The sequence below is a fragment of the Cydia amplana genome, chromosome 15 (assembly GCF_948474715.1).
Source record: "Cydia amplana chromosome 15, ilCydAmpl1.1, whole genome shotgun sequence".
NCBI classification, from domain to species: domain Eukaryota; kingdom Metazoa; phylum Arthropoda; class Insecta; order Lepidoptera; family Tortricidae; genus Cydia; species Cydia amplana.
Window position 1 is genome coordinate 8,277,333 of NC_086083.1, and position 20,629 is coordinate 8,297,961.

Sequence of the window (20,629 nt, forward strand, 5' to 3'; positions counted from 1 at the left end):
TGTATTCTTAATATCAGTACGTTCGTGTATAACAGGCGTTAACACGGATATTTTGGTCCGATAACCATTCATTCACAAAAAAAAAATATATATAATTCGGCTGTTTAGCCTGTTCATGGACACAGACCCCATGTTTACATTAGAATTTAAAAAAAAATTACTTCCCGGCCTAGGCCTTCAATTTCGTATGAAATTCCTTTACAGTTCTCTGGAGTTGCTCCGCCCTAAACGTGATACTTCGAAGCCTGATATAACGCCCGGAGTGACGACATTTCATTGCATGTTTGAGAAAAAGCATTTATGAAACACAAGCGATGGTTATTACTTAGATATCCGACAGATGGCGCAGCTTATAATTTTGCCGGGGCATTTTAATTTCAGAGTTATTTTATTAAAACACGCAATAATCGGTGCATCTTACACATAAAACAAGAAGAAAGAAACCGTATATTTGCACGAGTGGAAAGCGAATGCCGAGCAAGCGTCGGTATCGGTATTACACTTTCCAAGAAGCACACGCTAGAAGAGACTTGAGAAACTATATCGGATCGGACGGGATGACTTTTTAACAGACTCTAAAAAGGGAAGATGTTTCTTGACTTGGCCAATTCGAGTTTTAGTTATTCGATCTGTTTCCGATATGATACTGGTCTATCAGTGTGAAAAGGGACATTTCTTCAACCAAAAACGTCACGTTTGACACTGAGAGACCTTTTGGAAACAATCCGCTTACATTCAAAGAAGATTGGATCATGTCAGTCATGACATAACTATTCCACTTGTAAAGTTCTCATTTCTAATAATTCTAATTTTAAGGGTTTACCTTGGAGGATATAACTAAATGGAGACGCCTTGTCTGCAAATTTCTGTACAAAACAGTCTGCCGATTTTTGCGGGGGAGGGGCACGTCAAATGTATACGTAACGTAAAAATAGCCATGTCAGATAAACGTCAGTCCATACAATGTGTATGACCATTGGTCATAGAGTTAAGACAGAGAGGAACGCCTGTTAATGGCTACTCCGTTTGGTTATATCCGATATCCTCCAAGCCCTAAACCCGTTCTCAGCTTATAAGGTTGACACAGGTCAATGACAATTTCGACACAAACATAGATAGCCACAGTCCCCACCGTTGGGTGTACCGCGCATGTATATAGTTAGCAGATCGGTGTCAAACACGAGATACACGTGCCATAAACGTCAACGAATGAGGATGAACGCGCAATGTCAACGCCGAGGGCCTATTGAGAACATCGGAAATAGAAATTTCGTTACCGCTCTTGCATATCCGAGTGATACAAACAGAGGCAGATAACAAAATGTATTAATAGAGGCCGTCTTAGCAACCGTCTCAGCAGAAAATGGCAGACAAAACGTCTACGCGATCTACGCGACAGCAACACTCTAAGTTTAATTAAACTGTCCATCGGTGGACTTTATGCCTATTGTAGATTGTAGTTAATAAAGTTTAGGTACCGATGGACAGTTAAGAGTTAACAGTGAAGGGCCACACACGACGATGGGCGTCCTATTTAGGTATGTACACGGTACACGGCCCTTAAGGACAGAGGAAGTGCCCTATTATTGGACTCGGCGACCTTACATGGCAACACAGATGCTATTGTTTCATGAGACACGAGACTTTCCTTCCACGTGTTTCAAGAACGCAGACTATGAGGTCTATGAGGCAAGCGAGCGTGTAATCTTATTATAACGCTCACGTTTTACTCGCTTTATTAATAAGATACGAAACGAAACGTTAAATACCAGGCCTCCCGAGAACATCGAAAATCTAAATTTGGTTATTTGCCTCTGAATCTATTCCTAGAATTTGCAAAAGCGATAGAGAAGCAGATAACTAAATTTAGGTTTTCCAGATTTCGATGTCCGCCGCCGTAGCGCCGTACCTACTCTGGGTAGGCCCCCAGCATTCGTTCGGATACAGAAAGTATACTGAATATGGGATATTGTTTATAAAGTAGCACAATAATGAAATCAAGTAAGATAAAAGGCAAAATTTAACTTGTGTACAACTGATTGTACATGCTGCTGACAGCAGAAGTAGCTAAACGGGATGAGGTGTTCAAAGTTAGATCATTACATACATTTATATATTTTTACCGACTTTTAAATTTAAAGGGGCCCACTGATGACCAGTCCGCCGGACGATATCGGCCTGTCAAACGCAAAAGATGACAGCTCCGAACAACTGACAGGCCGATATCGTCCGGCGGACTGAGGGCCTACCGCGAACCACGTTCGACGTGTTGCCTCCCTGTCACACTTACGTACAAATTTACAAGCGCAACAGAGAGGCAACCCGTCGAACGTGGTTCGCGGTAGGCCTTCTCAGTCATCAGTGGGCCCCTTAAGTCCCTTAAGGAGCCTCCTCCCCGGTCCGACCGAACCTCTTCAATTCGGGCGACCTTTGCATTTGATTTCTGTTAAAATTTAAATATTATTAATATAATTCATAATATGTATATGTTAATTACATAGGTATATATTATACTTAATTAAAATGCATCACGAAATTCGTAGCAACACCGCTAACCACACTTTTAAGTGTAAGGCCTGAGTGGACGCTCGAGTAGGGCGTGCAGCGGGGCGGGCCGCGCGGCGTGCAAACGTATAGGAGCGGCCTTAGTGCACGCTGCTCAAATTACTTGTGAGCCCTACGCCACGCTGCACGCCTCGCCGAACGCTCCGCTTCGAGAGCGTGCACTAAGGCCGCTCCTATACGCAGGGTTGGGCAAAATACTGGCTTCCACGTATTTGAAATACAAATTACAAAATACATTTTTAAAAGTATTTGAAATACAAATTACAAAATACATTTTTAAAAGTATTTGAAATACAAAATACAAACTACTTTGGTGACGGGTATTTGAAATACAAAATACAAATTACAGTGTTTAAGATAATGTATTTCAATTACAAAATATACCTTTATTTATTTTTTTGTTTAGCATTTAGTTTTAACGTTAACGAATATCCTTTCATATAAACTTATAGGGTCATTGCGCTAGTTTTCGTCCAGCTCTAGTTTACGTCCACTTGACGAAATTTGAATATATACCTACATTCCTGCACAAATTTGGACTGATTTCAATCCTTATGTCTAAGGCGTCTAAGCAATATATCTGTCTACATATAACAATGATATTTCGCAAAAAGGAAGCGCTGGTGGCCTAGCGGTAAGAGCGTGCGACTTGCAATCCGGAGGTCGCGAGTTCGAACCCCGGCTCGAACCAATGAGTTTTTCGGAACTATGTACAAAATATCATTTGATATTTACCAGTCGCTTTTCGGTGAAGGAAAACATCGTGAGGAAACCGGACTAATTCCAATTACGGCCCTAGTTTACCCTCTGGGTTGGAAGGTCAGATGGCAGTCGCTATCGTAAAAACTAGTGCCAACGCCAATTACTGGGATTAGTTTCCAAGCGGACCCCAGGCTCCCATGAGCCGTGGCAAAATGCCGGGACAACGCGAGGAAGATGAAGATTTCGCAAAAAGTAGTAAATTAAAAATGAAATATATATTTGATAATCCGTCAAGTCGTCGAAAACTAGTGCATGGACGGAAACTACTGCAATGACCCTATCCCCTAGATTTAAACGAAAAGTTCCACGCAGAAGTTGACCTAATATAGATCCAGTATCCAGCCAATGAAAATTGTATCTCGGCTGGATCGGAGGTTCGCGGTCGGCTCACAGCTTGTGCGAGAGATTAGACATTTTAGGATTATAGAATTTAATAAAATGTATTTATAGAAATGTATTTTGAAGCTTGAAGTATTTGAAATACAAAATACTAAATACATGTGAGTGCAGTATTTGAAATACCAAATACAAAATACTTTTGAGGTAGTATTTGAAATACAAATACAAAATACTAATTTGTATTTCAAATACGTATTTCAAATACATGTAATTGAAATACTGCCCAACCCTGCCTATACGTTTGCATTTGTTTAACATGCACGCCGCGCGCCTGCATGCCCAACTCGAGCGTCCACTCAGGCCTTACACTAACACGTGACATTCACATGCCATACGCTGCATACGCATATCGCAGAGGGTTTTAACCCGCTTCAATTAGGGTTGCCAACCGTACTATATTATATAGTATTGTACTATATTTTGGCTCACTGTACTATATACTTTTGGAAAAATATATAGTACGCTAAAATACTATATTTCCGATTAAACTTATATTACACTTATGTTTAGTATTTTATCTAAAAGTAGGTACTATATTTTTTTGAAATGTACTATATTTTTGATGCCTTATTCTGGAAAATACTAAATTCCACCAAAAAATACTTGGCAACCCTAGCTTCAATAACAGACACACAGCTAGTCGTATGTTGTAATCTTGTAATAAATACATAAACAATTATTACGAGCACGTGACTGATAGGTGATAGCCATCATATAATGACCTCTGTGTAACCGCGATACATGGATAACAGCTATTGGAAAACCAGTTTGAATTTGAATTTTATAGCCCGGGACTTAAGGTAAACAATTGAATAAGTTTTCCATTGACTAATAATACGATAACGTCAATCATTATAGGTATTAATGCACGCAGTCGGTTTTTACAAAAATCTATACTCAATCCTTTCTTTCGTGTACTATTAGCTTAAGCTTAAGACAAAGTATGATTCTCTCTGTCTATGTTTGAAATGAGACAATCCCTGGCCAAACTAGGTGTAAAACCCTACGTAAAGTGTCATTCTATGGAACTTGCTAACTACCTATGTAAAAAAAATGTCACTTGTAAATTGACATTCAGAGACGATTTCAATATGGTGGTTTGTTTACTTTGTTTACATAGTTAGCAAGTTCCATAGAATGACACTTTACGTGTACCTATAGATGGTCAACCAAATCTTGTCAGTAAAAAAAGGCGCGAAATTCAAATTTTCTATGGGACGGTATCACTTCGCGCCTACATTTTTCAAATTTGCCGCCTTTTTCTACTGACCAGATTTGGTTGACCATCTATATATTCAGAATGGTTTGCTCTGACAACTCGGCCATCCTGATTGGCTGCTTAGTCCTTTGCTATTCATAGGAGATCTAGATACGTGCAAAGCGCTTCCTCGGCAGCCGTACAGTAGACTAAAATAGATTTTACTGCCCGTCTAGTTCATAACACTGAATCATAACAACTCATGTGTAGCAAACAAGACAAAAAGTAATGTGATGGAAAATACTGAAACGATTACAGAAATGGAAGAAACTACAACTGATGTTTTTGGGTTCCGTACCCAAAGGGTAAAAGTAAAAACGGGACCCCGATTACTAAGACTCCCTGTCCGTCTACTGTCTGTCTGTCTGTCACCAGGCTGTATTTCATGAACCGTGATAGCTAAAGATTTGAAATTTTCACAGATGATGTATTTCTGTTGCCTGCCTGTCCTGTTTTGCAGTTTGTTGTTCGATATTACGGAATGGTACGGAACCCTTCGTGCGCGAGTCCGACTCGCACTTGGCCGGTTTTTTTGCCTAATTATTAAAGAAAACATGAAACCCTAATAAAACTATAGGCGCTTAATCAATAATCATTAGCCACTTACCTCGATTCGTGTTCAAAGTTCATTTAGTGTTTAGTTTACATCGTTATCTATATTTATCAAATGTGATACTGATATTAAATATATGTAGGTAACATTTGTATTAAGTAAGTAGGTACATTAAATCACTTCACTACATAGTATAAAACAAAGTCGCTTCCCTATCTGTATGTATGTATGCTTAGATCTTTAAAACTACGCAACGGATTATGATGGGGTTTTTTTTAATAGATAGAGTGATTCAAGAGGAAGGTTTATGTACCTATAATTTGTTAACCCGTGCGAAGCCGGGGCGGGTCGCTAGTGAAAAATAAACCCGTAATTGTGCATCTAAAATCTGATAGAATGTGTACCACATGTGTACCTAAATTGATATGGTAATAATAACAAAATTAATGAATCTCCGATACAAATTTAAGTTTTTAACTTTTTATGGTAATTCACCGACCGACCGACTACAAAAACTAAGTTTACCTACTAAGTAATTACCCGGTTGTTTATTAAAATGGTTGGAACCAAACAATACATAAATCATAAATATTAATTACCTATTTAATTATTCACGGTTTTCAATTAGCAGTTAATTATTATTTATTAATTAACAGACATCTCTTTACAAGAAACTGGCTTTGACAGGTGACGGCTGACCTGAGAGGCCACCGCGAAAACCGAATTTCGCAAATTGCGGGGATCTTTCTCTTTTACTCCAATGAAGGCGTAATTAGAGTGACAGAGAAATATGCCCGCAATTTGCGAAATTCGGTTTTCGCGGTAGCCCCTCTGACTGAAAGGAAAATCAACCAAATTACTGATTACTGTTAGGGCTTGCAATTCGAATATTCGAATATTCGAATTTGTCGAATATTCGACCTGTTTTGATATTCGACCTGTTTTGATATTCGAATATTCGGCCGCTCAGGTTTCGAATATTCGAAAATTTTTTATTACTATAAAAAAATCTATGTCATCCGCTGTAGTTACAGTTTCTGTGTGTTTTACAGTGAATGAGGAACGGTAGGTACCCAAATACGAAGGAAATAATATTTTTACTGTATTCCTCTCGATAGACTTCGTGAATACAGTGAAACCTAACTCAATTTAAAAGAAAACGAAATCAAAAGGTATGTTATTTTTACGGTGCGTAAGTTTTAAGTTAAAGGTCATTCTGTTTATTCAGTACAAGCGAATTTTTCAAGTCTAAACCTTGCCACTTATCGCAATTCTCAAATTTAATCATACCAAACCTGCCCAACTTGGTAATTTAACCATGCACCTTTAGCTGACGAATAATCCACCCAGTACTCAACTAACTTTTTCCCTTAAATATTCCAATATTATATAATTAGCCGACCATTAGGAATAATAACTTGCCAAAACAAATAAAGTCAATAAAGATTCAAAATACAATGAAATTAAAGGCCTTTTTACAGGCCTCTGAGTGATTACAAGTTAATTTAAATCGGAAAATAATTACATACTAAAAAAAATATCTTACATACCTAGGTGTTTGGATGGTTAAAGTTATATTATTTCACGCAACGCATTAAATACGTCTAATTTTGGCGTTTTACTTTTTTTTATAAATGTGGGCATCTTATAAATAGTAGGATGATAAAATCTAGTCAATTAAGTGGATTTCTGCCAAATATCCTTTTAGTTTTAGCAATATGTGAAAAAAGCTTTTGAATAAAACGATAATAAACCGATTTCTCATTCCTTTTCTTATTTTTTATAATATTCGAATAATTATTCGAATACGTCGTCAGAAAAAGTCGAATATTCGAATATCTGAAAGTTTCGAATATTTGCAAGCCCTAATTACTGTACAGTCAGCAACAGAAGTTGCTGAGCGGGCGAGATGTTCAAAATTACCTTGACACGCTCTTATTCTCTTACCAATAAAGTCGCGTCAAGATAATTTTCGGTCAACGGTCGAGTTCGCAAACGTCTTTACAAGCCAACGTTCCAAAAATATATTTACTAGACCTTATTGTCAGTATCTTAGAGGCGTGTAAATATATTTTGGAACGGTTGCTTACATGTAACGTAGGTACAGTCACCACACGGGATTGTTACGCCATTTAGGGTCCTAGCTAAATTGGTTGTTCCACACTTACGCTATGGAATGTCCAATTTAGCTAGAACCCTAAATGGCGTAACAAATGTAACAATCAAGGAGCGTGACTGTACGTATTTACGCTATGATGCATATTTAAGGCAAAATAGGCATTACGTGGTAAGCAAACATCATTATTGAGTTGTTGCAATATACAACTTTGAGTTAATAATTTAAATTGCAAAATTAATTGATTGACTGCAAGGGATAGGTACCTATAACAATAACAATATCTTTATTGACAATAAAATTTTAACAGTGTGAGTAAAAACCCGTTTATAATAATTACCTATATGTTCGACTCTCACAGAAGTTTTATAGTTAGCACTATGTATTCGATAGACCGATATGCAAAAGGAAAGTACAACTTCAGAGGTGTCACCTGTAGTTTGTTTTAATATAGCCAAGGAATGCCATTCTTGAATCGAGTACAGATGCCAGACGGCCGTGAACGGCACTTGGTTGATCTATATTTATCTTTTCCAATAACACAATGGAGCTATCGTATTAATTAATGCATGCTTGGCAGTTGGCACTTACTTCGTAAAGTCTACGGAGACTAGATATGCCATTTGACGCTGGCATGACACGTTATTACTGGGTCAATGTGTAATAATTATTGAGTAGAATTTAGCAAATAAAGCTTTTGGTAGGGGAGTCCGAGAAGAGATTTTGGGATTTTTCGAGCGCGGCAAATTAACATAAGAACGTAACATATCCTTGCATCCTGTTGAGTACCTCTACAATGTACGAGTCCTTAAAACAGGATCGCGCCATTCGCGCCCATCAGAATACTTATTTAAAAAAAATCGCTCGTCAGAAATATCGAACACGTCAGATTAAGGTTTAGAGGATCACTACTTGTTAAAGTGTTCATTTCAATAATCTGACGATTTCAGCGAAACATAAGCTAGTAGAATGGGCACACACAACACACAGTTGCAAAAAAACGTTACCTACTCGAGCGGGATCAAATTTTTTTGCCAATACAATAAAAATATTGTTACCTACTTCTAAAGGGCAGATTTGTCTCGTATCGCATATCGCATATTACTTATGTCAGGATCATATGGATCTAAAGTTAGACTCGGCGTGGGTGTATTTTTGGTAATATGTCGAAAATAAATAAATAACTCGACACGTGTCTAGTTCAGCGAGCATAATACAAGCTAAAGATTTAAGAAGACCGAAGTCACGAAGAGTTACATTTTGTATTAATTCTCCTGCTAAGTATATTTAGAAAATTCAATATATTTTTGTTTTGCATACAACATGTCATTACATTATTTTTTCCCAGTAGTTACCACTGGTAAAATGTGGGGAAAAAAATCCCAGTAAGTACTTACCACTGGTAGTGGTAACAACTGGAAGTGGTGGTAAGGTAACTAGTGGGTATAACCCTCCCTGTCCTGTAGTAGGATATCATGTAAGTATCTCTACCATAAGATGACGTTGATAGACGGTTTGTCTTCAGCCGACTCTTAAGCAGGCGTCACGACCTTTTGTAGACCTAATATTTGACCTTTTATAAGTACCCTACGGATAGATCGTTGTAAAAAGGTTCCTTTAAACGTTCCAAGTTGCAATATCATCAAACGGTAAAACGGACGAGCGATAATTTATTTTCTTCACGTCTTTATTCGTTACTGACCCATAAAAGTAGTGTGCGATGCACTTGTCCTAAAAGGACTTAACTATAACATCATACTAAAAACATATGTCCTTTTTCTTTTAAAGCAATTATTGTAGGTATTACACAACCGCGATGCCGGTAGGTTATAAAGTTATTAGGGTTATTGGTTACCTATGGTATTATGAAATCGTTTCAACATTTTCAACAAACCATCACTTTAAAGTTTAAACAGGGCGTGTTATATTTTTATCACATGATTATCCTAGATAATATATAGAGTGACTCCGAAGAATTTTTAGGATTTTTTCTTGCATAAGTATACGTTTTTTACAAAGTGGCAATCTTTGACTAAAAAAACGAGTTATCTTCAATTTATCCTACTTTAGTTTTGATAAGTACACAAATGCACAGGTTTGTGTCAATTATCAGCAATATGCAGCAGGTAGGTACCTATTTCTTTATCAACCTGTAGTTTCCAACCTATAACACTACATATTTATCCTTATCCAAAATGAGAAAGGGGTTATGAATAGGTACCTCTATATGTTTTTGACTGAGGCTTGACACGAAAAGGTGTACGAACGCCTTCTAAATGTACATGTCACGGAACAAAACTAATAGCACTGTATAAGCATCAGTTGTATTCACGTTGTATTGTACAGTCAGCATCGTAGCTGAAGAAACTACTCAAAAGTTTCTGCCACACCTTGGAATACTTTTCTATATATAGAGACTACTGAGAAAAAAGCGGCCAAGTGCGAGTCGGACTCGCCCATGAAGGGTTCCGTATTTAGGCGATTTATGACGTATAAAAAAAAAACTACTTACTAGATCTCGTTCAAACCAATTTTCGGTGGAAGTTTACATGGTTATGTACATCATATATTTTTTTTAGTTTTATCATTCTCTTATTTTAGAAGTTACAGGGGGGGGGACACACATTTTACCACTTTGGAAGTGTCTCTCGCGCAAACTATTCAGTTTAGAAAAAAATGATATTAGAAACCTCAATATCATTTTTGAAGACCTATCCATAGATACCCCACACGTATGGGTTTGATGAAAAAAAAAATTTTGAGTTTCAGTTCGAAGTATGGGGAACCCCAAAAATGTATTGTTTTTTTTCTATTTTTGTGTGTAAATCTTAATGCGGTTCACAGAATACATCTACTTACCAAGTTCCAACAGTATAGTTCTTATAGTTTCGGAGAAAAGTGGCTGTGACATACGGACGGACAGACAGACGGACAGACGGACAGACGGACAGACAGACAGACAGACATGACGAATCTATAAGGGTTCCGTTTTTTGCCATTTGGCTACGGAACCCTAAAAAGGTGGATGGACTGTGTGAGAGATGATATGAAACGAACGCAAGTGAATGATGAGATGACGGGTGACAGAGAGGTATGGAAGAGAAAGACATCCGCGACCCCAAGTGAATGGGACAAGGGCAAGAGAATGATGATGATATGATACTCTGAGACTAGGGACCCGCCCCGGCTTCGCCCATGCGAAAAATCGAAAAACCGAATCGTGCGTCAAATCACGCAGGATGTTAAAATGGCGAATCCATATCATCATTTCCCTAGAAAAATTCAGTAATTTGACCAAATCACTGACTCTGTTTAGTGAAAAGACAAAATCGGCCAATAAACGCGAAACGCTTTTTCATTTCACTAGATTTGTTTAGCAATTTGATAAAATCCCTAACCACGACAGTAAGTTGACGAAACGAACTTAAAAAGTCAACTAGTTTTATCATTTCGCTAAACAGGTTTAGTGAAATGGTAAAGTCTCAACTGGAAGATGGTATATGGTGATTTTTATTAAATCTCTGAAAGGTTTAGTGAAATGACGAAAGCAAGTACAGAATACAACAGTTTACAGTTAAGCGATTTGATCAAATCTCTGACTAGATTAAGTGAAAATTTTTGAAATTATGATGCCGACTGATGTACCGATTTGGTACAGATAATTTTTAATACATATTTAAAACAATCCCCGGTACATTACTTCCATCTAATGGACCTCTGTCTACCTTAGGGACCGTCCACCAACACGCTTGATTTGATTAGCAACTCTTTAAATTTGTGCAGAGAAGTCTCTTTCATTTTTTCAGCCGATATTTTCAAAAAATTTCAATTAATCTAGTCAGAGATTTGATCAAATCGCTTAACTGTAGAGTAAACTATTGTATTCTGTACTTGCTTTCGTCATTTCACTAAACCGTTCAGAGATTTAATCAAATCACCATATACCATCTTCCAGTTGAGACTTTATCATTTCACTAAACCTGTTTAGCGAAATGATAAAACTAGTTGACTTTTGAAGTTCGTTTCGTCAACTTACTGTCGTGGTTAGGGATTTTGTCAAATTCCTAAACAAATCTAGTGAAATGAAAAAGCGTTTCGCGTTTATTGGCCGATTGTGTCTTTTCACTAAACAGAGTCAGTGATTTGGTCAAATTACTGAATTTTTCTAGGGAAATGATGATATGGATTCGCCATTTTAACATCCTGCGTGATTTGATCATATCCCTTAGAGATTTGTTCAAATCTCTGTTTTGATCATTTCCCTGCGACATATGCATCATATGCATCATGTAGTCAGATCGTATAATCCGCCGTATTACATTACGGCTAGCCGTTTTACAAAACAGGGGCGTTTTGAAATGCGGCGGTTCGACGATTAGCCGGATTGTCATTGCGATACGTTCTTCAATAAGTCGGCCTAAAGTGTCATTCAATAGAACTTGCTAACTATGTAAACAAACCGCCATACTAAAATTGACACTGAATGTCAAATTATTAGTAACTTTTGTTTACATAGTTAGCAAGTTCTATTGAATGACACTTTACGTTTAGCCGCATCGTATCTACTATTTAGATTGTAGGTTCGCGAGATTTCAGCACACAGACATTTGATACAAAGCAATGACATGTTAAACAACTTAAACGTGATAGCAAGTTATAAGCCTAATTAGATAATTGTGTACCGTCTGGCGTCCGTGCGAAATGCTAATAGTAGGTCGTTAAGAGACGTAAACAACATTACATACCATTAGACTTTGGTACAGTCGCCATCAGATATATCGGAGCGGCGAAGGTGTTCACAATATCTGAACACGCACTCCGCCTTTACAATAGAGGCGTGTTCAGATATTTATGAACGCCTTGACCGCTTCGATATATCTGATGGCGACTGTATGATTTATGTACTTATTTATAATAGCGGTGAATTTTCCATGGCACTGCTCAGTTTACAGTGAGGCTTCTCTGATCGGATTACTAACGGTGTTCAGTTCTCATGGTTCGTTTACCACAAGGAAAGAAAATACATTTTAACGTCACAATCTGAACAAATTATATAACAATATCTGGGAGAAAACACATAAAAACTCAAAAATGCGAGTTTTCCGAGAAATAAAACAAAGTTAGATCGTTTTTTTGCCCCCGAAAACCCCCATATAGCAAATTTCAGCAAAATCGTTAGAACCGTTCCCGAGATCCCCGAAATATATATACATATAAATAAATAAGTAAATAAATATACAAGAATTGTTCGTTTAAAGGTATAAGAATTTACCTAGGTACAGATAACAGGCGGTCTAGCATGAGTTGCTTTCTCGCGCGCGACTCCATACATCTTGCGCGACTTCAAATATGGAATCGCGCGCGAGAACGCAAGTCGCAACTCATGCTAGACCGCCTGATTGAGATAAATAAAAACTCAATAGACGTCTAACAGGATCCCTACACAGACCACGTATTTTCTTACGTGGTCTGTAGATCCCTATTACGATTTACGAGAAAGCTTGATGGTGCGACAATTTATAACGCTAGTTTTCAGTGGGGACTAGCACGACTTTCGACTAGATATATACGTACCTACCTATCTCTCGCTTTATCATATCGCAAAGTACGAGTAGGTAGATCTCGTAATAGAGGAGTAAGTATCGAAAGGATTAGGTCAATATAACGAATTCAATCGCTTAATCGGCAATAAAGAATATATATCTATACTTATATAGGTACATGGAAAACGTCCATAACTAAGGAAGAATGTTTGTGAATTGTGATACACATGCAAATAAATTCCCTTACCAGGATTCAAACCCGGGACCTCCTGCTTCATAGGCAGGGTCGTTTCCGACTAGCCAAGGAGACCGTCAAGCATTTGGACAAATAATAAATATTAAGTACGACCGCCTAGCCTATTTAGGTAGGTAGCGCTATATTGAACTTTTCACTTCTAAATATCTTCCAGAATTATGTTAAGTACATATGCCCAGGGCCGGATTAACCCTAAGGCAGAGTAGGCAACTGCCTATGGGCCCCGCCTCAGCTAGGGGGCCCCGACGGCCCCGCGCGCGCCAAAAAAAATGTGTTTCATATGGCCAAACTTCATAAATAATTTTTTATGGTACCTACTTATACCTAATGTCCAATACCAGTTTCTCAGACACACAATCATCAAATGATTATGTAAATTAGGTATGTTATTTTATATCATTTAAAGTCTGTAAATCGAGCTCGAATTTCAGGCTCCCGAGGGCCTAAAACCTCATTAATGAAACTTCGGCCCTCTGAGTAACTCTTGTATGACACATATATTATTGTTGAGTAAAATTTGACGATTGGTTCGTATCAGAGCGCTGCTTTCTTACAGCTCAACCTTCGGCGTCGCTTTTTAACAAATATAAACATCGATTTCAGAAGCTTAGCCTTTTGCCTCGCATGTAAGTTCACCTCGCTGGTTATAAGTACGCTTCGGGCTTGTTAAGTATGTGAAGATTGCTGAGCTCGACCTTCAGCCTCACTTTTTACCTCAATTTTTGGTTCGTCTACCAAATCTCTTCTTCAGCTTAGCCTTTGGCCTCACTGCGCCAAGCTCGGCCTGCGGTCTCGCTTTTTAATACAATGGACATTAGTTGGCGTCTGTGATCTAGCTGAGCTTATCCTAAAGCACGGCTTTGACCTCGCATGAAAGCTCGCCTCACTGGGTAACTTCGGATATTTAGGCTTTTTTAACACGCTTTCACAATTTTTTACAAAACATTTCGCGCTCGCTGCGCTCGCGATTTTTATTGCTTTTCCAATTTGCCCTGTACTTGCATGCTAGTTTGACTGGTTAATGAATAATCATTTAGACACATGTAAAATATTTATTATTAGGTTAATTTTAATCATGTGGCTCGTATGGTCGGACAATCGCTGTTCAGCCTCGCAAAATATTTAACTACTTATTGAGAAAAAAAAGCTTTCCCTACACTGGACGCAAGGAGGAACTAATATAAAAAACCTTTATGTCCACGAAAGAGCGAAAAAGACATCGTTCGGTATGTTCGGATCGGCTCAACCGACACCTAAAGGTTGAAATTAAAACCGCAAACTTACTTCCCTGTACTGAACAACTGAACTTATGTATGCAGAATTAACTGTAAGGGGGCCCCGAGCATTGCACTGCCTAGGGGCCCCGACATGCTTAATCCGGCCCTGCATATGCCTCAGGCACCTACACAACTCTATGATCTGAATAAGGTCGTCGCGTCTGGATCAGAGGTCAATTACCCTTCAGATATCAGCTAAATCGACTCATAAGCTCGACAATCGCTTAATGATATCGATGGCTAAGAGCCATTAATCCACTTAATGCAAACCCACCCTACGTCGGTCGTACCTATAAATCTAAATGGCGGCGCGGCGTATAGGTACCTAATTTCCTCCCAATTCAGAGTTGTTGAGAAATTATTAGTAGGTATTAAGGTGTGGTGGATTTCAATTAAGTAGGTATAGTACGGCTCTTCTGAGGTGAACTTTTCGCTTCGAACCTTAATCTTTCAAACAAAGGCCATTGTCTCTATTATCGCAAAACCGCTTGCTCCCGACTTAGCACGTGCCAGTACAACATTCATATTGAAAAACAACCGGTATCGTCATAGTATTAAGGTTCATATTTAATGTCACTGATATTCTAGATAATCTAGATATTACGTTTTGTTAGTGTAGGACGATAGACCGCCCCGAAGCGATACGGCACTCATATTATTTTGATACTTAGTGTGGTGTTAAAAATGAAACCCGGTTATTTATGATAAAGCGTTGTATATTTGTTATATAACAAAATCTAAGGTAACAATGTAAATTTAAGATTAATAAGTTTAACATAGGTATAATCAACATTTTTCCGTGTAGGTATATAAACAGTTATACGTACTACTAGATAAAATCGTGTCATAAAAAATTAGATATAATCAATTTCTTTCTTATATTATAACCGACCTTTCTTCTGACCGTTGACACGTGACGTTTTGTTAGAAAAGCTGTACGCTTCAAAGCTCCACGTTTGCCTTATCAGTGTTTTAGATATTACGTTTTGGTAGTGTAGGACGATAGACCGCCCCGAAGCGATACGGCACTCATATTATTTTGATAGTTAGTGTGGTGTTCAAAATGAAACCCGGTTATTTATGACAAAGCGTTGTATATTTGTTATATAACAAAATCTAAGGTAACAATGTAAATTTAAGATTAATAAGTTTAACATAGGTATAATCAACATTTTTCCGTGTAGGTATATAAACAGTTATACGTACTACTAGATAAAATCGTGTCATAAAAAATCAGATATAATCAATTTCTTTCTTATATTATAACCGACCTTTCTTCTGACCGTTGACACGTGACGTTTTGTTAGAAAAGCTGTACGCTTCAAAGCTCCACGTTTGCCTTATCAGTGTTTTTATTGTCACTATGCTTCGGCATCACATCAGAGGTGCTAATTTCACAGTATCGTTATTTTAAAGATAAGAAAAAATAACAATGCTTGCAGCTGCACCTTTGTAAATTATTACATTTACCACCGCAAGCTAATAATTTAAATAAAACAATATAATAAATAACCACGTTTTATTTTTAACACCACAGTAAGTATCAAAATAATATGAGCGCCGTATCGCTTCGGGGCGGTCTATCGTCCTACACTACCAAAACGTAATATCTAGAATATCAGTGACATGAAATATGAACCTTAATACTATGACGATACCGGTTGTTTTTCAATATGAATGTTGTACTGGCACGTGCTAAGTCGGGAGCAAGCGGTTTTGCGATAATAGAGACAATGGCCTTTGTTTGAAAGATTAAGGAAAGATCCAGTTCGAGTCCCAGAAAGTAATAAATAAGAAAGGTGAACCTTTTCTGTAGACTGAAATGAGCTCTTGTTACGCCATATCCGTATCCTATCTTGCTTTGATTTCGGTCCGCGTTCGTACTTCGTATATAACCCCAAGTGCCCCAAGTGGTATAGCGAAAAGGACACTGAGAACTTTATACCTAAGATACATGTATTTATTCCATAATAATCCGATTAATCTGCCACCAAAAGGTTTCCTAGAAGACCATTATTATGGTACCCACCGATAACGCCGCCTATCAGTAGGTATATAGGTACCAGGAAAAATGTGTCTTCCTTATTATTATACATATTTGGTGAACACTGAAAAAATATTTCCTTATATTGCGTTTATGGCCACAGAAAATACAGAAATTACAACACGAATAGAAGTACATAAGTACCTACAAGGTCAAAGGGATCGATCGATATGCTGGTGCAAATGTTTTACATAGGTAACGCTAAACTAATTAGTGAATAATGCTTATTCATTAAGGAAAATATACTGTATTTTGAAAGCATAGAGTTGAAAATCAATTAACTGAGTGCAGTTATAGGTAGCACGGTGCCCTCCTAACGATAACTGCAATAACTAATTTTGAAATCTCATTCGATTGTGTGACACATTGAGAACAAGGTAGGTATACAATTAAATAACATTTTCACCTCAGCAGCTCGAACAAGGGTACTTTGATTCTTAAAAACAGTGAGCAAAATGCGATTTTGCTCACTGAGTGAGACAAAATGACATTCAAGTGACCTTTATAGTCAAATGTCATTTCAACATGCGGGGTCTAATAAAAGTTCGAAATACTTGGGTTCTATTATCTCTGTCCCTTTCACACTGTTAGCAAAAAGAAACAGACAAAAAAAAGTTAAAACGACATTCAACAGTATATTCACGGTTTATAAATTTATAATAGACCCCCGAAAAACTTCAGACCGCATCGTTCCAAACCACGTACGAGTATGAATTCTTAATAATTAATAAATAAAAATAAAGTTTAAGATTTGATAAAAACTGATAAAATATTATATTTTAGGTATTTTATTGTACAATTAAAATAACGAACTCAAAAATACACAGATCATCACGCAAAATTAATTATTTTACTTTTAAGAATTTCTACCATAGTTGACAATTAGTACGTATCCGCAATTCGGACCGTATCTTACACAGATTTTTTTTACAAAAAAAAAGTTGTCGATTGAAGTGTCAGTTAATGTTTGTTATTTCTATATTATTTTACTGGAATTTATTATTACGTTTTGTTTTTGTGTCCCATTGCGGTAATTAAACTTAATTGTTTGTATATCTTAAGAAAACATGAGTGCAGGTATTAAGTGATGAAGAAGGATTACATTTTTCAAGTTGTCTAATAGGTATGTTCTCACTGCGCTGAGGTGAAAAATGTTGTGTACTACACGAGATCAAAGTTATTTACATCTCGTGCGCTTTTGAATCTAATTTAGAATCTTGAGCGTAGTAAGGGCTACGCTCAAGATTCTAAATTAGATTCACTCGCTACGCTCGTGAATCTATTATAGAATCTTTCGCTTGCACGGGACTCAAAATAAGCACTCGAAGAAATATCAAACTTTGATCACTTGTTGTACAAATAACTATTTAATATGAGTTATTGCACTTATCGTTGGTAGTTCTTTGTTATTAGATTTAATTGTGATGATGATGAATCTAATGTTATAAATAAAACATTCCTGACAGTTCCTGACCGACTCACGCATCAATGCAGAGTTGAAACTTTACATGATATGTGACGTTATCTATGAAAAGGGACCTTATTGTCGATGGCGCTTACGCCATTATTAACGATGCTCCGATATAAATACAATGCAGTGCGATGCTGTGCGGCGTAAGCGCCATCGACAATAAGGTCCCTTTTCATAGATAATGCCCCATATGATTAGTACCTACTTGGTTTAAAATTCAGCATTTTCAAAGGCGAGGCTAGAACTGCCCATGGGTGGGTATTGTAGGTACAGGTAAGTAATAGGTAAATACAACGTGAAGTAGGTATCTAATATCTATTGAATTGAATATACGCGACACAATAAGGATAGTTAAGGAAAATGTTAAACAAAACAATTAGTAGGTACGGAGAATTCGCGTGAGACGAATGCGACAATTATGAATCTAATACGATCATTTATATTCTTCCGCTTTCATAAGTAATAGTTACTGATTTTTATAAAGAGTTTTTCATTTAAAAGACGTGTCAAGAACGCTTACCTTCTTTCTAATGCTAAAAAAGCGGCCAAGTGCGAGTCGGACTCGCCCATGAAGGGTTCCGTATTTAGGCGATTTATGACGTATAAAAAAAAACTACTTACTAGATCTCGTTCAAACCAATTTTCGGTGGAAGTTTACATGGTAATGTACATCATATATTTTTTTTAGTTTTATCATTCTCTTATTTTAGAAGTTACAGGGGGGGACACACACATTTTACCACTTTGGAAGTGTCTCTCGCGCAAACTATTCAGTTTAGAAAAAAATGATATTAGAAACCTCAATATCATTTTTGAAGACCTATCTTATATATAGATACCCCACACGTATGGGTTTGATGAAAAAAAAATTTCGAGTTTCAGTTCGAAGTATGGGGAACCCCAAAAATTTATTGTTTTTTTCTATTTTTGTGTCAAAATCTTAATGCGGTTCACAGAATACATCTACTTACCAAGTTTCAACAGTATAGTTCTTATAGTTTCGGAGAAAAGTGGCTGTGACATACGGACGGACAGACAGACAGACAGACACGACGAATCTATAAGGGTTCCGTTTTTTGCCATTTGGCTACGGAACCCTAAAAACGAACTATAGTTCCCCTAACATTTGAACCATGGGTCCAAAAAATATGAAAAAAATCGTGAAAGTAAAGCTTAGTAAAGACTTTCAAGGAAAATAGTCTATTTTGACGGACAGGTAACTACGGAACCCTACACTGAGCATGGCCCGACATGCTCTTGGCCGGTTTTTTTTATATTTTATCAGCAGGTCGCTTAGCTTGCTTATTCTAAACTAATTTTTACAGTACATATACAGTACAGTACGTACACTAGTGCGTAAAATAGCACTTTTCGTGCGTATGTAGAAACTTTAAAGTGCCATATGTACTGTAAAACGTTGTTCGATACACGTGCGAATAGGTAATTCGCAACTCGTGTCGATTTAAAACACTCCCTTCGGTCGTGTTTTAATTTATCGCCACTCGTTTCGAATTTCCTCTTTTTCGCACTTGTATCGAAAATAACTATTTTATTTATGATGAACAATTACGAAAAAACGACGTTTTCTTAAACCTTCTATTTTTTATCTCTTATTTAACTTTAACACCCTGTAGCTCCTAAAGTATTGATCGTAGAGTAAAAATAAACATAACCAAAAACCAAATTTGTAGGAAATTTTATGTTAAAACTTTTGTCCGAAGTAATTATAATGCTTTTCGTACAGATATTCGAGATATGAGCAAAAATATGAAAAAAGGTACCTTCAACCAACTAAAAATAAACAAACGGAGTGAGATTACAGCATCTTCAAGTGTGTCAGTATAATAGGGCCATGGTTTATTCAATGAAAAGATAATAAGTATGGTATTTATTTTATTACATAATAATTTTATCCCACCAAACAATAATGCTAAACAAAAATATTTTTTTAACAAATATCTCATAGGTGAATGCTTAATTTTACGCAACCATATTTTTAGTTTTAGATATATCCTAACTATAGGGATTGCTCCCGGTACTGAGTTTGTATGGCGAGAACCGGGAATTCCTGGTTCTCGCCATACAAACTTAGTACCGGGAGCAATCCCTAATCCTAACTTCTATTTATTTCTAAACAGTACAATAAGTTTGATTAGACACATGTATTAAAATTATATCAGAAACCATGAACCTATAATATTACGGACAGAGTTTCGCTTACAACAGAACTGTGATTCCAACATCCACCAGTTTCTAAGTATTTACGCGTGACACACACACATTGACAGCCCACATCCACCAGTTTGCCGTCAGACGAATCGAAACGTCATTGAAGTAAACATGTCGAAGAAAAATATAAAATATGCCGGCATGCGTAGTTAAATC

The 20,629-nt window shown here is 37.1% G+C and overlaps 1 protein-coding gene and 1 long non-coding RNA gene across 2 annotated transcripts in view; both read right to left on the bottom strand.

Annotated features, from left to right (window-relative positions):
• LOC134654582 (malignant T-cell-amplified sequence 1 homolog) overlaps window positions 1-20,629 on the bottom strand; it is a 48,786-nt gene that overhangs the window by 20,537 nt on the left and 7,620 nt on the right. The window lies entirely within an intron of this gene.
• Window positions 20,131-20,425, bottom strand: LOC134654858 (uncharacterized). The gene is made up of 2 exons (XR_010097376.1): window positions 20,363-20,425; window positions 20,131-20,261 (listed from the first exon to the last, which is right to left on the bottom strand). It is a non-coding gene; the product is annotated as an uncharacterized LOC134654858 (long non-coding RNA).